Source organism: Marmota monax, unplaced genomic scaffold (genome assembly GCF_021218885.2).
Source record: "Marmota monax isolate L192 unplaced genomic scaffold, Marmota_monax_Labrador192_F-V1.1 WCK01_AAM20220418_F8-fsc00055, whole genome shotgun sequence".
Taxonomy (NCBI): domain Eukaryota; kingdom Metazoa; phylum Chordata; class Mammalia; order Rodentia; family Sciuridae; genus Marmota; species Marmota monax.
In genome coordinates this window covers 11,272,826-11,283,391 of record NW_026695205.1, presented here as the reverse complement: position 1 = coordinate 11,283,391, position 10,566 = coordinate 11,272,826, and the positions used below count along the sequence as shown (strand labels likewise).

General features: G+C 56.5%; 1 pseudogene; it reads left to right on the top strand.

Moving 5' to 3' along the window:
- The first annotated feature begins 7,772 nt into the window (after positions 1–7,772).
- LOC124083564 (U2 spliceosomal RNA) lies at positions 7,773–7,940 on the top strand (annotated as a pseudogene).
- The last annotated feature ends 2,626 nt before the right edge of the window (positions 7,941–10,566 follow it).

The following is a 10,566-nucleotide window of genomic DNA, read 5'->3' as shown; positions in this document are numbered from 1 at the left end:
CGCTTGAACAGTGAAAATCCCAGACTGGGCACCCCGTGGTGACCCCACTGGAAAGTAGCACAGCCCCCCAGAGACCCCTTCTCTCCTGTGGCAATCTGCCTGTCTGGGAAACACGGAGCAACAGGACCCAGAGGTGGCCACACAAGCCGTGGACAAAACCACAGTGTGGGCACACAGAGGTGGCCACCACTCGTCCAGCACCGTGCCCAGCTTCAGACACGTCCCTCTTCGGTGGCCAAGTTCGGTGGCCACGGCTTCCCTGGTGTCCCGAGGCTCAGAGGCTGGCCACCAGCTGGAAGCCACACGGGAAGCGGGCCAGGCTGGAGTTGGGTGGCCAAGGGAGCAGTGTGGACTCCAGCCTGGCCCAGCTCTCAGGGCAGCTCAAAGAAGGGCAGGGACAGAGGAGGGCAGGGCTGAGCCGGTCACCACCCAGAGCAGGTCTCTTTTTCTCTTACCTGATCAGTGGTTCTCATATCAAGCTCAGAGCGAAGTCCCCACCCATGGAGCCGGCTGTCCATAACCCCAGACCTGTCGTGTTGTCTGGTCTTGTGTGAGGTGCTGGGGCGGGAACCCAGGGCCTCGTGCCGCTGGGCCACCCGCAGGCCGCCTGCGCTCTCTCCAGCTCCACTGTGACAGCACGCCCTCAGTCAGGACCCCCCACCCTGTGGCGCGTGCTTCCTAGATGGGTCCTGGGCAGGAGCCGGTTCCCAGCCCTACGCTGGACTTACCACTTGTGAACCTGGTCTTCCGCCTGTGGTGGTGGCCCTGCGGGCAGAGGCCATCTGCCCCGGTCTTCCCTCTCCACACAGCGCGTAGGTGGTGGCTCACGCCAAGGAGGCTCCGTGTTGACTCTGCAGTCTACAAGTCCCTGCTCTGTGTCCTGAGGTGAGGGGCCCTGGGGACAAGCATTTGCCTTCTGTGTGGCTCGGCCTCTTCATCTGTTCATGGCAGTCATTACAGGCTTAAGTCACATGGGGAAATGGTGAGGAAAATGAACATGGCTTATAATAGGAATCATTTGAATAACTTATGGCATAATCCAGACTTACAGAACAGCTACAGAGACAGCATAGAGGGTTCCCACAGCCCTCACCCAGTTTCCCCTAATGCTACCCACGCTCCAATGTTACCTTAGCCAAAACTGACCAGCTTGTATGGGAATGCCACTCTCAACTAACACTGGACACTTGTAAGCACACGTGTGTGTGCGTGTGTCTGCACGCATGTGTGCATGCCTGTGTGTGTGTGCTTGTGTGTGCCTACGTCATGTGTGCAAGTGTCCTGTGTGCACAGGTGTGTGCATGAGTCTGTGTGTGCATAAGCTCACTGCATCCTGGTAACCCTGGAGGAAGGTACTACTATATTCCCACCAGATTACGAAATGAGACGTTAAGTGACTTGCTAAGTATTCCACAGCTGGTAAGGCCAGGAGTCACCCAGCTGTGGCCAGTCACACCACGGGGGCGCTCTCCGTGGGGAGTCTGAGCACCCAGACGCCTTGACAAATGAACCTGGAGTGTGGTTCCTCACAGCAGCCAACACCCGAGATCGTGCCTGGACCTTCCCCAGCAGCCTCCTCCCTGAGATTGTGCCTGGACCTTCCTGCAAGGACTCAAACCAGAGAACAAGGAGCATCCAGCTGCCTGAGGGGCCACGGGAGGAGGGGGACGAGCCACAGAGCCCAGGTGCCGCCTGGCTTGCGGAGACCAGGAAGCCCAGGGCCTCGGGTGGAGAGGTGAGGCGGGGTAGGCAGTGCGCTTGGAGCCGAGCGAACCCCGGAGGGCCCTCTCCAGGAGGCAGTGGGGCCTGGAAGGCTTCCCAGAGCAAGGGGCTTGAGGGGAGGTGGGTACCCAGCAGGTGGCTAAGAAGGGGGTGGCAGGGAGCCCTCTGAGCATTGCAGTCCTGGGGTGGGAAAGAGCCTGATCCTTTCTGTGGCTGGGAGGCTGGGCAGCCCTCCTGCACCCTGAGGCTGGGCCCAGGGCGTGGCCTCAGAGGTCCACCCCAGGGCAGAACTAAGTGGCTGCCTAGGCCTGGAAGCGCCCATGTCACTTCCTCAGGCAGTTCCGTGGCCCCACCTTGCTGTGAGGAAGGGGGTCTGTGTTCCAGGAAAATAGAATGCTGTGGTGCACAGGGTCGCCTCACCCACCCCAGCAGGGAGCTCGACGCCCGGAACCCGTGCCAGCGTTCAGGCTTGGGAATGGTGTCATCCTCTCGGGGTGTGATCTCGGCGCCACGAAGACAAGAGAGAACACAAGCACGGTCCCTCTGGGCTGTACTGCGGAGGCAGAGGGAGGCGAGACCAGATACCTCAGTGTCAATGAGGGCGATGGGCCGAGGCCCGGTGGGGAACGAGGAGGCCAGGTGAATTCAGAGGTGGCGTCAGGGTGGTCGGCAGGAGCACCCGAGTGACCGGACCTGGGCAGGAGGATGACTGGGGGCGGGGCACACTCTGGTCTGTGCAGCAGTGGCTGGAGGCACAGGTCATGGGGGCAGAAGGAGCCGGCCAGCAGGCTGGACACAGGGACCAGCGGAGCAAGGAGGCCTGGGGAAGAGGAAGGCAAGGGGCGGGGTCAGCCCCTCCTCTGCAGTGGACAGTGGACTGTGCCTAACCAGACGGCCAGGTAGCAGCAGTCTGTGCAGATGCTCTGGCGATGAGCTGAGGGACAACAACCAGATGCATTTTAAGTGTTGCCTCTGGAGAGGGAAGAGTAAGGTCCCAAAGGACAGGGACGGTGAGCTTCATGACAAAGCCGTGCAGCGGCGGCTCCACGTGACAGTGTGCGTTCCATGGAGTGATGTGGGAGGCCACACTGGTGGAGGTGCCGCGGCTCCCTCCAGAAGCAGCCCAGGCCCACGAGGGCCGCGCCCCACCACGGGCAGGGCCCCGCCACAGCTCGGCAGCACTCGTTCCCCTGCCACGCCTCTCCACCGACACTCGCTCCTGACCTAGGTCCCAGGAGAATCCGGGAGGGCTTTCCAGGGGACACCATGCCTGGCCTCGATCCTGAGACATCCAGGATCACACAGGAAGGCCTTTCAGAAGGAGGTGAGGACGGAGGCCTGGGGACAGGAGAGCTGGGGATAGCCATGGTCCCTCTGCAGCCTGAGAGATGACACAAGTCACTAGAGGAGGGGGACAGACCCATCGGGCAGCTCGTGAAGCTATCTGCTGAGGGTTTCTCCAGATAAGGTCCTTCTGCAGCAGGGTCCCGTGGGCTCTCAGTCCTCCGCACCCACAGGGGGGACAGGCCGGCAATCCTCTGCATGTTATAAGTTCTCCACTGAATCTCTTTGTTTTTTTTAGTTGTAGTTGGACGCATACCTTTATTTTACTTACTTATTTTTATGTGGTGCTGAGGATCCAACCCAGCACCTCGCGTGTGCTAGGCGAGCGCTCTACCACTGAGCCACAGCCCAGCCCCCGCCCCCGCCCCCGAATCTTATTCACCTGAAATTTGAGAAATGCTGGTTGAGGAAGAGGATAGTCCTAAATAAGGCAGGACTGTGTAAACGGGAAGGAGGAATGGCCGTCAGACCCAGGGTCCCCAAGCTGCCTGGGCCAACAAGCCGGGTCAAGGGACCTTGTAGGTGGTGGGGACACAGGGCCCTACAGCTCCTGCCACCTTCCTGTCTTTCTTGCCTTGGTAAAAGGCTCCCACGTCACCAGATACGGCGGAAAGTCCTGACTCAAGCTTCAACGTGGGATTGGAAGAAGTCAATTCCACGCTTGGGTCTCAGTTTCCCCAACTGTAAAACAAGGTGGTTGGACTAGGTCACCACCAGAGCCACCTGTAATCTAACCTGCTAAAAACAGCAGCGGGCAATATCCAGAACATGTGAGGAACTCCTGCAAATCAAGAAGAAAAACACAGAAGCCAGATAGAAAAACGGGCCTAAGAATATGAACAGGCGATTTGTGGAAGGAGCCCCCCAGACTGGCAAGCCCTCCGAGAGGCTCTCGTTTTCTTAGTGATCAGAGAAATACAAACTACAACAAGAGGTGCCCACTTAGTCCTGTACAGTCAGCAACAGGGGACCTGGGTGATGGTGGTGCGCTGGGCTGCAGGAAGCCCGAGTGGCTGAAGGACCCAGGCGGACACAGCAGCTGGAGAGAGCTCTGGCTTCCTAAGTCGCATTCGGGCCCCTGTGTCCCAGCCAGTGCACTCCACCCTGGGTGCCGCCCCCCACAGAAATGAGCACAGGAGTCCCAGTGGAGCACACCTGCGCACATCCCCGGCAACAGGACTGGCCACGGCAGGGAGCTGGAAGAGCCACCCCGTGAGACGTGGAGCGCCGGAGAGCAGTGAGAAGGGCCAGCTGGGTGCACCTCTCACCTGGATGGACTCAGGCTGGACAAAAGGAGAACTGAGGGGAACCGACAGCACTCTGCCCCAGGCGGCCCCTCCCTCACGCCCTGAGGCCTGCGCCACCTGCCTTCACCTAGTCATCAGCAGCTTTTCCTGTGGCCATCGCTCACCCTGCCCCGGCCACACCGGCCCTCACCCAGTCCCTCACCTGGTTACTCCAGTCCCTCCCTCTGCTCAACTTTCAACCTGACAATCATTAGAAGTGACGCATGAGTCACACAGAGGCTCGAAGGTGACAGGTGTCCACCCCTTCCCACTGGAAGGCAGCCCCTGAGCAGCAGCTGGACCTGTTCACTGACGTCTCCCAGCGCCCAGAGCAGAGTCTGCCGCCAGGGCACTAAGTAAATGCGCTTTTAGACACACTTCATCTGCAAGGGAACGGCGATGACGGGGGTGCAGGACTAAGTCAAGCAAGAGGGGGCGTGGGGCACCAGTGACCGCATGCTGTCATGGAGGAGCAGGCGTGCCCAGCCTCCTGTAGTGTCCGCTCGCCCTTCCCGGAGGCCACCTGTTGGGATTTCTTTCTCTGCCAGGGCTGTGCCCAGTCAGACAAGGCTCTGGCCGAGGGCAGCAGCCTCTGCTCCTTCCACAGAGCACGGCCTCTGGGGGGCTGGGCATGCCCAGGGCGACCTTCAGTGTGCACACCCACCACCGCCCGGGCCCACCCGAGAGGAAGGCTCCGCTCAGAGCCGCGCCGCACTTCCCGAGTGAGGTACACTCACCGGCTGGAAGGACATCCCTGCCCCGGGGTGGGATGAGAAAGCCAAGGCAGGACAGGTCCCAGCGCCCTCCTTCACCCCTCAACCTGCCAGACCTGAGGGTGCGCCACCCAGGCCACCTGGAGCCAGGCTCGTGTTTTCCCTACCAGTTTCCTCTGCCTCTTGGCACAGAAGAGACTTTCCTTTCTGGGAAATCAGTTGCCGCAGTCTGGCTGGGCACAATCAGGAGCCACTTGTCAAAAGAAACTAACTTTATTTTTAGAACCACACACGCCAAACAAAACAGCCTCTCAGGAAAAACCCTCAGAGCCTCAACTGCCACCACCGGCTTTCCACAAGCCTCTCTCTCCCACACAAGCTTCTCCCCACCTCCCACCATCCTCCTGCTCTTGAGGCCGATTGGCTGGGTCACGTGGGCGGAGCCAAAAAAGTCCCCCAATGAGCAGCTCCGTGGTCTGAAAGGGCATGGAAACAGCCCAATGAGCATCACCGCAGAGGAGCCAATCAGCTAGATGTTGCTGGGGCCGCTGTGAGCCAATCATCAGCCGGCAGCTGGAAGTTTGCTGGCAGCTGGAAGTTTGCTGGGGCCCCTTCGGCTGTGGCTCTCAACAATCAGTGACATACGTTTTCCCAGACCCAGTTGTGCTTCTGATCCTGCTCTCGGCTCTCTCTGTTTCCAACTGCTTCCTCCTTAAGATTCAACCCAGAACCTGTGGATTTGGCACCAGGGGTCTAAAAGCTAATGTTAGAAAATAAGGCCAAACAAACCTGGAGGACTATTAAGACTCTAAAGGGATTACTCGCTCTTTGTGGAGCCAGATGGTGGGGATGATGCACTGGAAACAGCTCTGGCAATGACAGTTCTGACACCCCCCCAGGGGCACCGAGGAACCCTGAGGATGGGGGCCTTGCAGGCAGAGTTGGACAGAGTCAGGTGACAGGGTGTGGCTGGCCGGCTCTTCAGGCCGACCCAGTACCTAGGCCAATAGGCTATATGGAAGAACAAGCACCCGGGGTGCAGCCTGGGGACCGGTAGCCTGCCACCCTGGACTCATGAAAGTGACTTGGGTGCATCTCCAGGCAGCAGGCTCTGAGTTGGCCTCGGAAATGACTGACAGTTCTTGGCCTCGGCTGAACTTGGCTCAGTGCAGGACACACAGGAGGAACTCCTGACCCTCCTGAATGGCAGCCCTCCCAAACCAGCCTGTGCAACCCCGCCCGGAGCCTGAAGCCTGCAGTCTCCTCCTGAGGAGCCTCCCAGGGATTACCAGGCCCAGGAAATCGCCTTAGGCTGATCCAGACTTAACCCCTCATCCAACAGACAGACAGAGAGAAACTCAGCACCCTGAAGGGACACCGCCATTTCCCTGGGGACAGCACAACCTGAACACATAGCCAGTTCTTCCCGCTCCTGCGAAGGGATGAAGCTCGGCATGTTAGCCCCAGGAGACTCCGTACAGGGGACTCAATATGATCCTTGGCACAAAGGAGGCCCTCAAACATGTTGGTTTGGGAGGCAGCAGCCCCCGTGGCACCCACACAGGAGAACTGTCCTCTGAGACAGGCCTCAGGAGATGCTGGCTTTGTTCTTGAGGTCAGCACACCAGCTGCGTGGCTTCAAGAGGGCGAGCCGTCCATCCATCTAGGTAAAGGCTGTGGCCGAGATCGCTGATGTCCCCTCGGCCTCCAAATTGTTATGCTGGTAAATAGGAGGTTTAGTCCAAAAGAGCTCGCGTACCAGAAAAAGGCTGCGTTCTGTGTCCATCTCTGCCCACAGGCGACTGTCACCTGCTCCCTGTAGCCCACTGCGTGGTCCCTGGGAAGCCAGCCCCGTGTTCCTCCCTAGCCCGGGTGGTGGAGTCCTCGCTGCCTTCTGCATCCTGGGAAGTTTAACTTTCAACGTGGAGCGATGGAGATAAGCAGGCTGCACTAATCCCTCGTCAGAGTCCGGCGAGGCCCGTGGGGTGGTGGGGTAGGAAGAAGAAGTTTGAAGGTCCTGCTGTGCCCCTGGCCCCTCGGTGACTTGGAGAGCTCGACTCTTCCCTGCCAGCGTCCGTCCCTTGGTGTGGAATGCGGATGGTAACAGTTAACTCGGTGGGTTGTCTGGAGGTCAAATGAGAGGCAACCCTCGCTCCTCCACTGCGAACAGCTGCCTGCTGACCAGGTGAGGTCTGCTGTCCCTTACGGAGCCGCCAGCTGCCCCAGCACCACAGAGTAGACACACTCTCTGTCTCGTGTCTCAAGTCCACTCGTGCCTGACCTCCAGAGTCACAGCCTCGGAGCTGACTGAATTTCAGACCACCCACTCTAGAGAGCTGCCAACCCAGGTCACAGGGTGGTTGACATCCGAGCTGGCCCTCCAGCCCAGGCCATGCCCACCCACTCTCCGGCTGTGCATCTCCCGCCATGGCCTTCAGGAGACTCAGGAGGGAGGCACAAACTCTCAAAAAGATACTGATTATGAGACTCGTGCACCCAAAACTACAGATCATTGCTGAGAGAAATGAAGGAAAATCTGAGATAATGAAGAGTATTATGTACTCGTGGATTGAAAAGCTCAATATTGTTGCCATGGAAATTGTTTCCCCAAACTGATCTATGAGTGCAACAACACAAAAACAGATGGTTGGGAAATTCAGCAGTCTATTCTGCAGAAATGGAAAAGCTGATCTTAATATTTACATGGATCACTTCTTGGCCTTTTGGCTGAGATCAAGTGTAGTGTCTTTTCTTATCAGTTTAATAACTACATGGAGATGCAAAGGACCCAGAGTAGGCCAAACAGTTTTAAAAACAAAACAAACAGAAACTAAGTTGGAGGATTACACTTTCTCATTACAAAACTTCACAGGTACTTAGTCATGCAGACAGTTGACAGTGACCATAAAGATATACACACACATCTGACAGACAAAGTGAGGCCACATTCACCCCTTGTATCCATGGTCAGTCGATTTTAACAAAGGCATCAAGCAATTCAGAGGAAAGAATGACCTTTCCAAAAAATGGTGTGGGAACAATTGGGTAGCCCCAGGCCTGAAGACTGATGTCGAGCTCTACCTAGATCAGACACGAGAACTCACTCACATTAATGAGATCCACGCCCAGTACTGGTGTGTGCCAGTAACTGCAGGAACTTGGGAGGCTAAATTAGGAGGATCACAAGTTCAAGGCCAGCCTCGGCAATTTTGTGAGACCCTGAGGTCTCACAAAAGGCTATGGATACAGTTCCGTGGTAGAGCACCTTGGGTTTAGTCCTGGGTACTGAAAAAAAAAATTAATCTTATCCCAACTATAAGAGCTAAACTATAAAAAGTATTAGGAAAAAATTCTAAAATCTAGTGGGAAATCTTTGTGTTCTTGAGTAGGCAAAAATGTCTTAGATATAACATCAAAGTGTGATTCAAAAAAGACAGAATGTGCCTCATCAAAATTAAACCTGAGCCAGGCGCAGTGGCACACGCCTGTAATCCCAGCAGCTTGGGAGGTTGAGGCAGGGGGACCACAATTTCAAAGCCAGCCTCAGCTACTTAGTGAGGCCCTAAGCAACTCAGCAAAACCCTGTGTCTAAATAAAATATTAAGACTTAAGATGGGCTGAGGATGTGACTCGGTGATTAAGAGCCCCTGAGCTCAGTCCCTAGATCCAAAAATAAAAAATAAATTAAACACGAGCTTCAAAATGAAGTCAAAAGAGCCAAGCACAGTGGTGCTCACCTGTAATCCCAGATACTTGGGAGACTGAAGAGGAGGCTAGCGAGCTGGAGGTCAGCCTGGGCAACCTAGCAAGGCCCTGTCTCAAAATACAATTTTATAAAAGGCTGGGGACTTGGCTGAGTGGTAGAGCACTCACCCAGTTCATGTGGGGCCCTGGGTTCAATACCTAGTTCAGAAGGAAATATGGAGGGAGGGTAAGTGAAAAGACAAGTCACATAAAATATTCGCAAATCACATATCTAATAAGGGACTCATGGTCCTAAATACGTAAATGTTCTTAAGGTGGCACATACCTATGATCTTAGCCACTTGGAAGACTAAAGCAGGAGACTGATAAAGGCCGGCGTGGGCAATTTTGCAAGACTCTGCCTTGAAATAAAATAAAAAGCAAGGTTTAATCCCCATCGGAGGAGATGGGGGCGGGGGGAGAATCATAAGAATCATAAGACAAGCAAACCAATTTGAAAATGGGCAAAAGATTTGAGGAGACGTGAAGCCAAACCTGAGGTCTGGAGGCAAACAGCACATGAAGAGATGCTCCTCGCCCTCGGCCACCCCGGAAAGCAGCCAAAACCAGGGACACACAGCTCCGCTCCCAGGATGGAAGGGTGGCACTGTTGGAGAGTGTGGGGACGCTGGCACAGCTCGCTGCTGGTGGGATATAAGTCAGTAAGGCTCCTTGGAGCATAAGTCAGCTGTGTCTTAAAAAGCTCAGCATAAATCTACCCCAGAACACTGCGAGTCCACCCCCGGCTAGTTACTCAAGAGAGTAACTAGGCTCGTGTGCGCCCAGCAAGCCAGGCGGGTGCTCCTGGAGCAGACCCTCACAGCAAGAGGCAAGGAGCTGCATGCCACCAGCTGAGAGCAGATACGAAGAGGGACTGCACATGCCCTCAGTCAAGTGCCAGTCAGCAAAGAAGAGCAAGAAACAAACGCCGGGGCAAGCTACGGCCGCCACGAGCCCGGAACTCCACAAGTGGGAGACGCCCACAGGCCACACTCCGGTTGGCCCCACGGGGGGACAGGAGGAGGCCCCAGGCTGCTGGTGAGGGCTGGCGCAGGCCCGCACTGAGGCGGGCACCTGGTTTGGGGGGTGATGGAAATTCTAACGTTGGATTGTGTGGCGGCTACAGGCTGCCGGCTCTGGCTGTCCGAGACAAAACATTGAGCTGTACACCTAAAACAGCCGAAGTGACAGTTTGTGAACTGTATCTCAGCAAGCACCGTCTTGTGAACGGCCTTGATTCCTCTGCAAAATACCATCACCAAGGTGGACGAGGAGCCTAAGTCCCCTCTGCCGCCTTCCTGCTTCAGTCCTCAGCGGGGGACAGAGTCCCTCTTGCTAGGGCTGAAAGCTCTTTCCCCAAGCAGCCGGTGGCAGCTGTGCCCTGCTCCTGGTGACTCACCTTGCAGAAACACTGTACGTGTTATAAATACTTTAGGACCTCCGGGAGCCCTGTCAGTGCTCTAGCATGGCACCGGTGACCTGGGGCAAGGGAACCTTGTTCCCGGGCACACCGAGTGTCACGGAGCAGCTGGGCCTGGGTAGCCCACAAGCTGTTCTGGCACAATCAACTGTGACTTTCATGCCGTAGTTGGAACCCTAAGACACCATGGCCTCCTAAAAGCTAATGCTACAAGCCTAGTGCGGCCAGCACACCCTGGGACACACAGAAGCCCACTCGCCAGGTGGAGGAGCGGGGAGACCTCCGTTAGAGGGGTTCCCAGCCTCAGCCACAGGAAAGAACCCCCGGCAGCTGGATG